Raw genomic sequence first — 14,517 nt, 5'->3', positions numbered from 1 at the left:
GCCCATGAAGCCATCCACATTCGTGTGCAAGACGCTTGATGCTGCACTGTCGATCAATACATCGATGTGAGGCAATGCGAATTCATCTTCAAGCCTTGTTGAGATCTCTATAGTCGACGCACATTCGCACCTTACCATCCTTCTTTGCGATTGGCACTACATTTGCCACCCACGGCGGATATTCAATTACTTTGATGAAACCTACCTCTAACTGTTTCTTCACTTCTTCCCTGATCTTATCTACCCATTCTGGCCTCATGCATCGGAGCTTTTGCTTTACGGGTTTAGCATCGGGGTATTTTGGAATACGGTGAGCTACGATGGATTTATTGGTTTCAGGCATGTCTTCTACGTCCAAGCAAACACTATTTCGTATTTTTTTTTTAATTATTCTCTCAAATTCTTTCCTCTCTTCAATAGTTAATTCTTGAGCAATTTGTATAAGTTTAGGATTTTCATCCGTTCCAAGATTGAAAGTTGACATTTCTATTGTATTGATTTCAAATGTAGGCATGTTATATGAATGAGAATGCATGGAATAATCAGAATCAACATCAAGCAAGTAAGCAAAATCAGAATTCATTTCATTGATAGTATTGGTGAGTACATCATCAGATTCAAACAAAGCGGTAATCTAGTTGTCATCAACAGGGTTCTCGAGTTTCTCATAAGTCTTAGAGGTACTGGGCTCATCCACCGCTCCCACAGTGGCCTCAATAGTGATCACCTGCTCCTCAGCATTTAGGTCAAGCATCATGATCCCCTCTATGAAGCAACTTGGCTTTCCTTTGCCCCAGTCAGTAACATCGTTGAAGATCTTAAATCCGGGCAGATTCTTTCCCTCGGTGCCTCGGCCCGACTCTACCATTACGGAAATTTCCAGATCGTCATTAGACTCATCCCAGATATGGATTGGAGCTTTCTAATTGATACCTTCCTCTTCCGAGGAACTTCCCCAGATATCCACAACAATCAGATCCATCACGTGAGGGACGTTCGGATTTACGTAGGAAGGGTCCGACGATCCATACCGAGCCCATCCTATAACCTCATCATAATCCTTCAAGAACACCCTACTCAACCTCTTTGCCACAAGTGGAATAGCACCCTTTCAGATGCACATGAGTTGCTCCTGATCGCTCAAGGTGACCTGACGTGAAGCATACTTGAACCTCCACCTTCTTGCGTAATCCACAAATGTTTCTTCGGGAAATTGCTTGATCCTTTCTAAATCTTCCAACGACCCCGTCCACGGAATGTACATCTCATACCTTTGCACAAAGGCCTCCATGAGGGACCCCCAGTCCCCTTTTGTCTTTGCCGAGAGCATTCGGTGCCACATCAAAGCTTCTTCTATGAGTGTCTTTGGAAAATGCTGAACCAACTCACTTCGATAGAGTCCCGCGTCAAACATGTAGGCACGGAAACGGTTTACATGATCGATGGGGTTCTCATCTCCCTTGTACTTAGCCATGGTTAATACTGCCTCAGGTGTCTCCTCATCGAGTGACTCAGGCATTTCCTCTGGATGTCCCCATGCGGTGCATTTCTTGATGAATCTCTTAGTCATTTCAGCCCAGTTCACCTTAACATTCATCGGAAGAGACATATACCACACCAGCGATTCTCCTACCAACGAGTTGTAAAACAAACTCATGATTTCCTCCCCTTTGAAGCCCAACGGCCCCATCACTGACAAGTAGAAGTGCAAATGCTCCATAGGGTCTTTGTTGCCATTATACTTACTAACTGCTGGCAACGGGCGCTTGATGGGCCCAACCTGCATTGCGCTACTTTCTGCCGCTCTCTCTTTAGCCTTCTTATACTTTTCCAAGAATAAACTTGCCAATTGTGACCAATCACCCTTGATGGAATCAGGCAAGGATCGGAACCACTCCAAAGGCTCGCCTATCCACGAAGGGTGGAACCACTGAGCGATCTCATTAATCCCAAACGGTTCAACAAACATAGCACACATATACTCATACAAGTGGACCTCAGGGTCCTCCACCCCACTGAATATCTTTAACTCAAGAATAATTCTCCGAGATGACCCCCTGCCCGGTCTCTTCGGTGTCATCTTCGTCATATGGTGCTCCATCGCCCAATTCCTCATCTATCATCTCGCCCGCTGTTTCCTCTCCCAGAAAAGACACATACAATCCGCTTCCTATCATCATTTTCTCATCGAAGTCCAACAACTCCTCTTCATCCTCCTCAAAGGATTCTACCACCGTACTCTCCTCGAGCCCGGATTCGATCATACTTACCCTATGATTAGGAAATGGATTGCGCCTAGTGGAAGGGTTTGCTGATGATGGATCAGCTATCTTTTTCTCCTCAATCAAATTCTGAATCTCATGCTTCAACCTCTCACAGTTCTCAATAGTGTGCTCGTAGTTGCTATGGAACTCACAGTACCCCCTAGCTTGCATCTGAGGAGTAGACGGTGCTTTGCCATTAGTAGTGAGGGCTTTCAACAATCCCCTTTTCTGCAATCGTTCGAAAACTTTTGCGTAGCTTTGATCAAACTTGGTGAACTGCCTCTTCTCGATAGCGTTAAGTTCAAGCACTTTCACTGCGGCTGATTCTGTACTCGCACTTGGCCCTCCGGCACTATATCCAGACTTCGTCCACTTAGTGTAAGCTTTCTTCGGCTCTCCATCCCCCTCAACTGTCAAGGCACAACTATACATCTGATTGAAATCGGTAAAAGGCATATACCGCAGCTCATTCTTAATATACGGAAACGTGTCACCAACTACCATTCGGATCTGATCCTGCTCAAGCGGCTTCTGCTTCATGATTGCTGCCTTGGCTCTCCACCTCCTCACAAAATCGGAAAAAGACTCACCAGTTTGTTGCTTAGTACTCTCCAGCTCCTTCAGAGTAACCTCAAGCATAGTGTTGAAACTATATTGGGCGATGAATGACTTTGCCAACTCCTTCCAATCTCTCTTCGTCACCAGCGGCAATGCATGAAACCATACGAGGGCCGCTCCCTCCAGATAGGTATTGAATAGTCCCAGGACTTGATCCTCAGTTAGGATCGTGTGCTTCATTACTGCGACATACTGATTCATGTGAGCCGTGGGATCCCCGGTTCCATCGAACTTCTTCATGTCCGGGAGCCGGAATTTCAAGGTCAAAGCCGTTGCCGACAAGCAGTTCTTCAAATTATAAAAGTCTTGACTCCCGGAACTTCCCCCACGCAGATCCTGCACTTCCTGAGTGATGTGCTGCTTCCACTCCTCTTCCTTAGCCTTCTCTTTCTCAAGCTGTTTCTGGATATAATCCTGATAGTCATCCTCATTCCCGAAGCGGGGATCGGTGTTCACTTCATTCTCAGTGCGTTTGCTACCACTCTTGTTATGCTTCAATGCTAGCTCAGCGAGCTGGGCCAAAATTGCGGCCAACTGATCATTAATGTTGTTCACAGAGTTTTCCAATTCGGCCACCTTTTCGTCGGTCGCAGACATACTGGCAGAAGACTGAGTATACTCGGACGAAGATGATTCAGAAGCCACAACTGCCGATTCGGAATTGTCAATTTGTAGCTGATCAAACTGCCTGACTAGCCGGTTACTCTCGCAAAACCACAACCGCTTAATGATGAAGTCTGCGCGAACGGTATCCATTAGTATGTATGCATGATTTTATATGCATGATTCGTGGTGTGTGCGTTTATTATTTACGGATATATAAGATAAGAAGAACAAACGTTAGTCTAATTACACGTATCACAACATCTCTCTTCCACCCTTATTCCTCCACACACTCGTTGGTCCAAGTCTCTTTCCTAGGACTTTCGTTTGGGGCCCACATTGTGATCCAGGGGACGCGTGATGCCGTCGATTATTGCGGAAAAGTAAATCATTCATCAGACAATACAGTTCGTTTTGACATATCAACGTTTAGTGACTAAGATATCGACCAAGTTGGATTGTCCTTTCAGAATAACTCGTCTTTTGTCATTTTGCGAGATGCATTAGTTTGGGTTTTGACTCCCTTTGAGCGCATCTCGGATTTTAGACGTGGTACAAGCTATTCTTCTAGTTCAATCATTCGTTATTGACAATGACTCGTTCCCTTTTATTCGCGTGGGTTCGTGTCTCGATTTTTGGATTACGACGGGATCTTTTGGATCTATCGAGAGACGCAACCACGTGTTTGTTTAATGATGAAATCACTTTTCGGATTTTTTCCTTAGGGAACGGACTCATCGCGTAACGCGTTTGTTTTTAGCGTCAAGGATCCGCTCGCTCGTTTTGGCTACGTGAAAAAGACGGCGAGTCTTATTCGAGCGCACGATAATCCTTCGGCTATTAACAACTCTTTATTTCTTCCAATTTACGGGATATACTATCCTAGTGTGGTTATAGAAAATCAACGTTTCGTTGAATCGCATGCTTATTCGAAGCAGGGATATTACCGCTCTCCTCATTTAGACACGAATTGAGCAAACACGCCAATCGGGCCATATTTCTTGTGGTTTTGGTAACGGTCGAAATGATCGAGCCATTAGTCAAACCCACAGTCTCGTCCATATGGTGCGATAATGCGGTTTTTTAGCTTAATTCGGCTTCGTGATTTTAAACGGCGTATATACCAGTTTGAGGCACATATTTAACGACATTGGTTCATTTTCTTTAACTACTCTCAAGATTGATATACATCGTAGATACGGAATGATTTTGGTCGTTTGTTTATTTTGCTTTTATTTTCTTAATCACCTTCGCGGATACACCCATTTCTCTTAAGAACAACACAAGGCGTAACGTAAGAGTTCATTTTTTATTCAGAAGGGACGGGCCACGTTTATTAAACTCTTTACGTTACAACGGGGTCATTCTAAACAGAAATGTTCTTTGTTTTTGTTTTGTCATAATTTCGTTTTATCCCAACGTATCTAAAGAATGTAAATAACGACTATCGTTAATATAGTCTTTTGAATCGAGATATAACTATCCTTAATACCAAAACCGATTCGTATTAATACGTGCTTACGTCACAACGTATTTCCTGAACATGTGCCTTCTTCAGGACACGGAAAGGGACCAGGCGGGTCGCACAAGTTCATTCATACGATATGACTAAGTCGTCTTTAGTTCGAATCGTTTCGATGTTTTGGGGTAGTTTGTATATCGGTTTAAGAGTATATATTAACGTATCGTTTTATTTTCTTTATATATTTTAGGATTTAGACACGTATCATGGCAATTTGAAAACACGAACTGATTCATTCATCACACCAAAAATAGTAACGGGTAATCCTATGGCAACTTCTAAGGCTACTATATGCTGACATGGCTGATCGCGGGACCTCACAGGACCGCACAAATTCTCCCCTAACGAATGGATGGGGACCCTTTGGCGCCTTACTCTAAGGGGGAACTTACACTAGCCTCTTTCGAGCGACGAATGGACTCTCGCTAGAGGTTTCGCGGAAATTACCCAAAAGGTTTGCAATAATGCTTATGAATGCATACGAAAAGAAATAATACGATCCGTCCACGTTAAGGGCTTAATACACGCCTTCCGGAATCAAATTTCTCGCTTCCCTAGCAGAGTCGCCACTTGTTAGACAAGGTGCCGAACGGCCTCTCCCGGACGTACCGGGGTGTGGACACCTCATGGCGACGTAAGCGGTGATTGGCGCCGAAAGCAACCAATCGTGGAATTAAGCTGCTCGGCAGGACCGGAGCTCGGAGTATGGAAGAGTCGCACCCACGAATGGGAAAATGAACACCGATCCCTTGCGGGAGACCGGTGAGGGTTCGGGAAACTTAGATACGAGCCGAGAAGGCTAGCTCCTTTCCGGAGAAAGGCTACTAGGCACCCCGACATCGCCCGGTTATGAACCACCGGCCTCCTACTCAGCGTGTTAGGCGATAACGGACTAATCGCATATTTCTTTAAGTTTAAAATTCATTTGAAACCTTTTCTTTCTCGCTTTGAAAACCGTTTTGAGCATGTTATTGAAAGCCATTTTAGTAAAGAATCACCCATTTTGCATAAATTTAAAGTATACAGGAGAGAGAGGGGGAGAAGAGAGAATTGATTTATTCACAGTGTGATTTTATGCTTTAGACTATACACTAACTCTAAGCTAATCTCACTCCCCGAAAAACGAGTTTATTTACATGGTTCGTACCTTAATCGCTGTTGGAACGATTTAGGTACATTTCAAAACCCCGTTAATTTACATGACATCGACTCGAATCGCCGTTGGAACGACTCGAGCGTTTGAAAACGTTTGAACAAGAAGTTTTAACCAAAAACGTGATTAAGCATACAAGTTCATTTATTTTGTATAAAACTGTTTAGTTAGGAAAACGATTCAAAACTTCATTATTTACAATGAAAAGAAACGATTTTAATTACAAGGTTCGCTTAATCCGTCATTGGAACGAATTAAGGTTTTAAAACGTGATATTTTTAGAAAGCGATTTAAAACGACGAAAAACCTTTTTATTTACATTAAGAATCTCTGAAAAACTCTTTAGTTTAAATAATCAAATTGAAGTCTCTTTTTTGTGGTTTATTTCCCTTTTTTTCACTCAATTGAATCTTTACTTATCATAATCACAACAAATTAAATCACAATTACCAAACAAAACCAATTTAAAATATACATATAAATGTCTAAAGAATAAAAAAGGAATATATACATGTATATACCTTTTTAGTAAAAGATGGTGATTACACCTATAGATTAAAAATAAAGTAAAAACATAATATGTACTATAGTTATTGATATATGCTAATAAAAAGGAAAATAACACTCAGTATAATATACTTTTTATCCTAATTCAAAACATGTAAAAATAATGAATAAAGTTCATGAATGAGAAAATAACATTTAACCCCAAATTAGTTTTTACACAATAGCTATATGGAAATTAACCCACCTAAAAGTACATCCCAATATCAATACCCAAAATAATATATAATAACCCAAAAGCATTTATAAATCATTCCAAATGGGCCAAGCAAATGATCCACAAAAATAATAATTAGATATAGCTTAAATGGGCTTAAAGAAAACCTATATATACATATATATATTTTTACAAAGTTAGATTAATATAAATAATACCCAAACACAAAATGAGTAAATATATAATAGATAATTATTAGTTATATACGCCAAAATGATTTTAATAAAATAATTACATAATTATATATACATATATTAGGGACCAAATATCAAAAAGTTAAGAAAAAAGGGTTAAAAATGCATTTTTTTCCGAATTCCAGCAGCTTTACCGACGGAAAATCCGTCAGTAAACCGCCTTTACCGACAAAAAAAGTGAAATTACAGAAACAGCTCTTAACAGTTTCCAAATTTATTCAAAAGCTTTAGATCTAATCTATTCTATCATTTTTGGCCTCCGAACTACCCGAATCGGGTCATAGTCTATAACGGAAACTCCCAAAACGATGTTTTATTTTAAAACGTTAATTAAAACATTTTCTAAATCTAGATCTACAACGTTTTAGTCCTGAACTACCCCTAAATGGGGTCACGGTTCGTATTGGGACATAAAACGAGGTTTTTATTTTAGATCCAAACTCAAGTGTTTGTAGAATGAAAGGAGAAAATTAATTTGACAAGTTTAAGCAATAAAAGTGCAAATAAAAGAGTAAATGAGTAGATCTAAACAATAAAAACGTAATAAAGAATGAAATGAAAGAGTAAACGGGTCTAGTTCCTCGGATTATTACCTCTCAATCGGTAATGGAGATGCCAAATCAAGTCGATTGATAGTGTTTTGAGTCGGTTTTTTGGGTTTTTGGGCAAATTCGGATCTCGTCGAATTTCTCCAGGGGTTTGGGTTTTTTTCTTCCTCCCTAATGCCTTGGGACTCCATCCTATTTATAGGCATATGGAGCCCCAAACATAATTTATTTTTGGCTCCAAGCCAACTTGGAGCCAAAGGTAAGCTAGATGGCTTTATTGTTATGATTATTATTATTATCATTATCATTATTATTTGTTATTTCATTTTTTTATTTTTTTATTTTTTATTTTTAAATAAAAGCTAACAAATGCACTTGGCATTCGGCCAAGTGCATTTGCTGCACTTGGTCGAATGCCAAGTGCAGGGAGGGCTGCCCAGCCCTCGTCAGGGGCCGTCCAACGGCCCGTGACGTAAATACCGGCCCCGGCGGGGCCGCGTTTATATATACTAAAAAAAATAAATACGTTTAACTAAATAAAATACATCTAAAAACAACCAAAATCAATAACGATTGATTTTCGTCAAAACCGATTTTATTAGCTCTTATAAAATTGATCCTTTTACAAAACCAAATATATATATATATATTCTTTGGATTGCTTGAATACCAAAATAAAACCCTCTATCATCCCGAGATTTTATTAATAATAAAATTAGTAAGGAAAGGGTGTGAAATACCCCGAACTCGGCGAGATGATTTAAGATTTCACTCGCGGAACCGATTCGCCCGTCATCTCGATTCGATTTCCGAATTCGATCAAACCGGTCTCCACGGTTCCTTCGAACAACGTTTTTTTTCATTATTATTTTTATTGACTCATCATTTATTTCAATCGACTGATTTGGATCCCTTTTTATAATTTTTCTTCATTGGTCCTCCGACCCCGGTGTCTACACCAGCAGTGCTAAATTAGATTGGTGAAGTTTACGGAACCCCATTCCGCCAAAAATTTTAGGCACACAGAGGCGCTCCCACGACTTCCAACAGACTCCCTTCTTTTCCACTCCGTCAGAACCCCACCAGAAAGAGTTCATTCTTTTTTCAATGTCATAACAGATCACTTTTGGCAACAGGAATAAACTCATTACATAAGAGGGAAGGGCCTAGATAACAGTCTTTAGCAGAACTTCTTTGCCTGCCCTAAATAGGAATCGGGTCTTCCACCCCTGAAGCCTTGAAGAAGCCATATTCTCCACATAGCCGAAAACAGCAGTTCTGCTTTTGCTAACCACACTCGGTAACCCTAAGTATTTCCCAGCCGCAGTGTCAATAGTGTTGGTCCCTTATAATGTTACAAGTATAGTTCCAAGGGGGGGTTAGGAACTATTTAAGCTTTTTAAAACTTAGGGCAGACTTCTTTTCTTAAGAGAAAAGGTTTTAACAGCGGCGCTGAGTAAACAGCAAGATACTGGCTTAGTCAACTGGTGACTAGGTCAGTTTCTTGACTTGAGTCAGGAGATAGCACTTAGAGTCTATTCCTGAGCTCAGATGTTTGATGCGCATAACTCAGCTTGACCTCTTTACTTGGTCAGTTTTTGGTTATTTAAGCAAGCAATATATATAAGGAGTTTAAGGTAAGAAATACGTTACTCAGCAGATTTATCCAGGTTCGGCTTCTAAGCCTACGTCCTGTCCCCGGAACACGTTCCGAGCTTTCGAATCCTCTACTGAGCTCTTTAAAGGTAGATCCTCAAACCTTTTACAATCTTAGCAATTGAGTATAACAAGAGTACCTTCCTCTATACCTCTACTCAATCCTAATCTCTCGCTGAGTACTATAACCGAGTACTCAGCCTCTCCTTTCTAATCTCTAGAAATGATAAGTGTTTGTCCTAAACAATGATTGCTAAGACACCTTAGATGATTGAATAATCACTCTAGACTTTTACACAAAAGATATGAAATATAGTGTAAGATTGCTTTGCTTTTTGCTTGCAGAACTTGCGTAGAAATTTGTTCAGCGTAATGGCTTGATCAAGTTCTGTGTTGAATGAAGCTTCTGATGGCACTATTTATAGAGATGTCTTGAGGCATCGGTCATTTTGAATTTCGAAATAACCGTTGGAGGGAAACGGCTTCCTGTCGTTGTCATCCTGACTTGCTCAGAGCTCTCGGCCAATCAGATTTGGGTATCTTCTGTCCTCGGTCAGCTTTTGGTCAGCTCGGCAGAGTGTCTCTCCATTTATGGTAATGTCAACTAGACAGCATACTGTGTCGTCTGAACTTTATCCAAAGTGGAAACACTTTGTCTGGAAGTTTTCCTTAGCCAGCTGTTGTCTTGTACGCTTTGTCGAATCAACTCAGCAGCTTCGTTCCGAAGTTGTTCCCTGAAGGTCTTCTAGATCCTTCTTCCGCTGAGTTGCGTTTTGTCCACAACGACAACGTTTTGACATTCACGGGCCGAGTTGCCTTGAACAGTTTGACTTGGGCTTTGACTCTTGTATTGAGCTTAGGCCTTTTAATCCTTATGTCTTATAAGCAATCTTTAACTCAACATTGAACAAACACATTAGTAGAATTAAATCAAAGCATTTAAACTTAGTGTGTTTAGAATATGTTTTTAATTATAGTTAAACAATTTTGTCAAATCAAAATTATGTGGAAAGGTGTTTCAACAAACTCACCCATTTTGATGTTGGCAAAACTATTCAGCTGAAGATTTGCCTATCTATGTAAGTGCATCGGTCAGACTAGCAATGACTTGATGAAATGTTTTGAGTAAGTAGGTGTCATAGTATTGACGCTGAACATTGCTGTGACGTATGTGGTTGAAGGTTTGTCTGGTGATAGACAGCATTTCATTTTGCTTCATAGCGTCAGTATCCATCTCTTGCTTGTTCAGATTCAGCAGTCGAACGGCCTCACCAATTTGCTCCACTGAGCACTGAGAATAGGAGACCATTTGCTCGTTGGTTTTGATTTGCTTGGTGTGAAGCTGAGCAAAGAGCATTTTAACTTCATCAGAAGTAGCATAGCGTGTGTTCGCAGCTGACAAAGTCTGAACTTGTTCGTGAAGAGCATTGAGATGTTGAACTGTTGTCAGCTGGATCTCAGCCAGCTTTGCAATGGAATCCTGCTTAGCTTGCTATGCTTGAAAGGTAATGATGAAATTCAGCAAATCCTTGAATCCCTTAACTTCGTTGAGAAGCTGAGTGACTTGGGAAAGCTGAGTTGTCTCAATAGTGGAAGACCCAGCAGCAGGAGGAGTAGTTTGTTGAAGGTCGTTGATCAATGCTTGCACTGAGTCGATTATTCTTTTGCCAGACTCAGTGGCATTTAAGTAGGTTCGAGAGCCTTCATTAAGTTGTCCAGTGACATCAGTATGACCTGTTGGAAGAGGAGTCAAGGGAATGACGTGGTCAGTGACTGGAAGTGTGGTTCCAATCTGCACTTGAGGTTCTGGTAGAACTGATTGATCGGCAGATATGTTGAGTGGAGAAGAGGTAATTCTTATGCTGTCAGTGCTGACTTGAGCAGGAATGTCCTGAGTCAGTGGAATGCTTGTGGTAACAGCATTGACAAGAATCGGCTCAACTTGACTTGTTGAGTTTGCGGAAGCATTCAATTCGGCGTGTTCCTTTGGTGAAGAAATAGAGGCTTGCTTTTCAATGGAAGCCAATGTAGTAGAAGTTGGTTGGCTTTTGAAAAATTTCAGCTTGAGTTTAGAAGGGTCTTGGGTTGGCTTCTGAATAAAAAAGTCAGGAAGGGTTGGTGGTTGAACAGGAATGTCACTGACTGTCTTTTGACTTGCCTTAACCAATCTTCTTCTGTGAGGAGGAGGAGGGTCAGCTTGAATAGACTCTCCTGAGTGAGATGGAGAAGTTTCTTCTTGATCAGCTTCTTGATCAGCATTAAGCTGGTCAGCTTGTTCTTGTACCTGATCAACATTGTGTTGGTCATGTTCTTGTTCTTCTCCAGCAGCCAACTCAGTATTGGCTTGCTCAGCTTCAACCTCACTGGTTGTTTCCTCATTGTCCTCATCGTCATCCTGACCGCTGGCCTCTTCTTCTTCTTCTTCTTCGTCATCTTCTGAACTGTCACCATCTAGCTCTTCCTCAACTTGTGCAATGAACTGATCGTCCAAATGCACCTCATCTTCTTGATGCTCAGCTACAGTTCCTAGACACTGTGTGTAGTGAGAGTCACCAGGAACAATGACGTCAGTAGGGATAGCATCAATTGGAGTTAGTGAAGAAGACTTCTGCTTCTTTTGAGGCTGCACATCAGCATCTTGTCTTTCCTCGATTTCAGGCTCATCTTGCCTACTCCTTTTCTCAGCTGACTTAGGTCTCTCCTGACCTGGTTCAGCAACTGACTTAGGCTTCTTTGCCTTAGCCTTTGTTTGGGAGTTTGGAGGTTAATGGAGGTGAGAGTTAAAGGAGGTAATGGAAAGGGAAGGGAAGTGATGGAAAGGAAAGTTAAAAATTAACCTTGTTTGGGAGTTTATAGGATGTAAATGAGGTTAAATGTTTAACTTTGTTTGGGAGTTTAAATCTGGAGGGGAAGGAAGGTTAAATTTACCATGCAGAGACAATAAATTTTAAAAAAGTTTACGTTACTCCATTAACCTCCAATTTGGAGGTTAGAGTTTGGAGGTTAGAGGAAGTAAAGATTTAACCCCATTAACCTCCATTTACTCTCAAAAAATAACTCCCAAACAAGGTTAACTTAATACTTAACCTTCCATTACTTCCATTTACTCCCATTAACCTCCTCCCAAACAAGGGCTTAGGCTCAGCTTTCTTTGAAGTGGTCTCAACAGCTTTCCTCTTGCGGGCAGTTGGAGCCTTAGTTCTTCTCCCTTTCTTTGGGACAGCTGTTTCCTCAGCTTGTTGTTCACCAGTAGCAGCAGTTTTTCCTTTCTTCAGAGGCTGATTGAACTTCAAAGCCCTCAGCGAAGCTGTTATGATTTCAGATCCTCTAGCTTTAACTTCATCAGTTAGGTCTATTTGATGGTCAATGAGGATCCTGGTGATTAGCGAGCCCAGTCTTAGAGTTCCAGTGCTTCGTAGGAAGCCAGCAATGAGAAATACTGGCATGTTAATCGGCTTATATGTCAGCATATGCCATATGAAGCATTTCTCAAAGTTCGTTGCTGAGGTTGTGCAGTTGATCTCTGGATAAATGAAGTAGGACAGCAGATAGTGAGCCATCTTTTGATGCTGACCCATAGAGGAACTGGAGACTTCTCCTGAGTGACCTTCAGGTTTACAGAAGGTGACTTCGTACCCAGTACCTTCATGATCTCCAGATCTTCTCAGCTTTGCTCCTTCATTTTTCAACTTCAGCAAATTCGCCAAATAGGAGGGATTGATGAAAATCGTTTTCCCTTTTACTGCTGTTGCCAGATAGTCCTGGTTATCATCAGCGACTTGGAGGTTCTTGTAGAATTCCCTTACTAGGTCAGGATAGGTGTGATCCCTAATAGAGAACAGCTCGGTCCATCCATTTTGCGATATCCATTCGCAGAAGGGTTGCTCGGAAGTCACGAAGGACTCAGAGACCCATCGAGAGAAGTCCACCTTCCATTCGCTAATGTTACCAAAAACCTTGGTATAGGTTCTGGTCTTGGTCGGTTTTCCTTTGGAGGAGGTAGCTTGCCCAGTTTTTCCTTTACTCGGCGTAGTGACCTTGGTAGTTTCAGGCACAGAAGTTTGCCTAGAGGGTTCATCGGAGCTGGCCTTAGGGTGACCGGCACCGGAGATGTTGACGGAAACTTTAGTCATAGTTCAGAACAAGTTTGGGAAGCTTTGAGAGTTTTTAGAGAGAAAGCTTTGCCTTAGAATTCGGTAGGTGTAAAGAAAATAAAGAATGGGGATTTACCCATTATTTATAGCGGTGAAGTGTGGATCTTATCGAATCCATGTGTCAGTTTTGCCTTGGGATTGTCAATCGACAAGGATCCTGGCTTTTATGACACATTCGGCGCATACGTCATCCTAGGTGGCTATACACGTGCTTTTGCATTTAATGCAACGGATCTAACACTCAGCGTTTAGAATACTAAGCGATTTGGATTCTGAGTGGTCAGTAGTATATGAAAGGATGATTTCTCAGTTTAAGATTACTACTCGGTGTGCATATTGACTCAGTATTGATGTGTATTTTGTGTTAAGTACTCAGCATAACAATCACTCAGCATGCAAGTGCATAAATCATTCAGCATAGTAATTCACTCAACATAAATTTACATTTTAGAACAGGAATTTACTGAAGAGGATTAAACATACCAATGGCTTCTCTCAGTATACTGAACTGTTCACGAGCCAGTGGCTTTGTGAAGATATCCGCAAGCTGCTCATCCGTTGGGATGTAGGTCAGCTTTATCTCACCTTTGAGTACATGGTCTCTAATGAAGTGATGCCTTATGTTGACATGCTTCATTCTGCTGTGTTGAATTGTGTTCTTTGATAGATTAATTGCACTTTTATTGTCGCATTTGACCTTAATTGTCTTTGTTTGAACACCATAGTCTTCAAGCTGTTGCTTAATCCATAGGACTTGAGCAACACAGTGACCAGCAGTAATGTACTCAGCTTCAGTGGTAGACAAGGCTACTGACGCCTATTTCTTGCTGAACCAAGATACAAGACAGCTTCCTAAGAAATGACATCCTCCAGAGGTGCTTTTTCGTTCTAGCTTGTCTCGACCATAGTCAGCGTCAGTGTATCCAACGAGTGTAAAGCCATGTGTGTTGGGATACCATAAACCTGCGTTCACTGAGCTTTGCAAGTATCTAAGGATTCTTTTTACAGCTATGTAATGAGATTC

Source organism: Euphorbia lathyris, chromosome 5 (genome assembly GCF_963576675.1).
Source record: "Euphorbia lathyris chromosome 5, ddEupLath1.1, whole genome shotgun sequence".
NCBI lineage: Eukaryota > Viridiplantae > Streptophyta > Magnoliopsida > Malpighiales > Euphorbiaceae > Euphorbia > Euphorbia lathyris.
Note: the sequence above shows the minus strand (reverse complement) of the source record.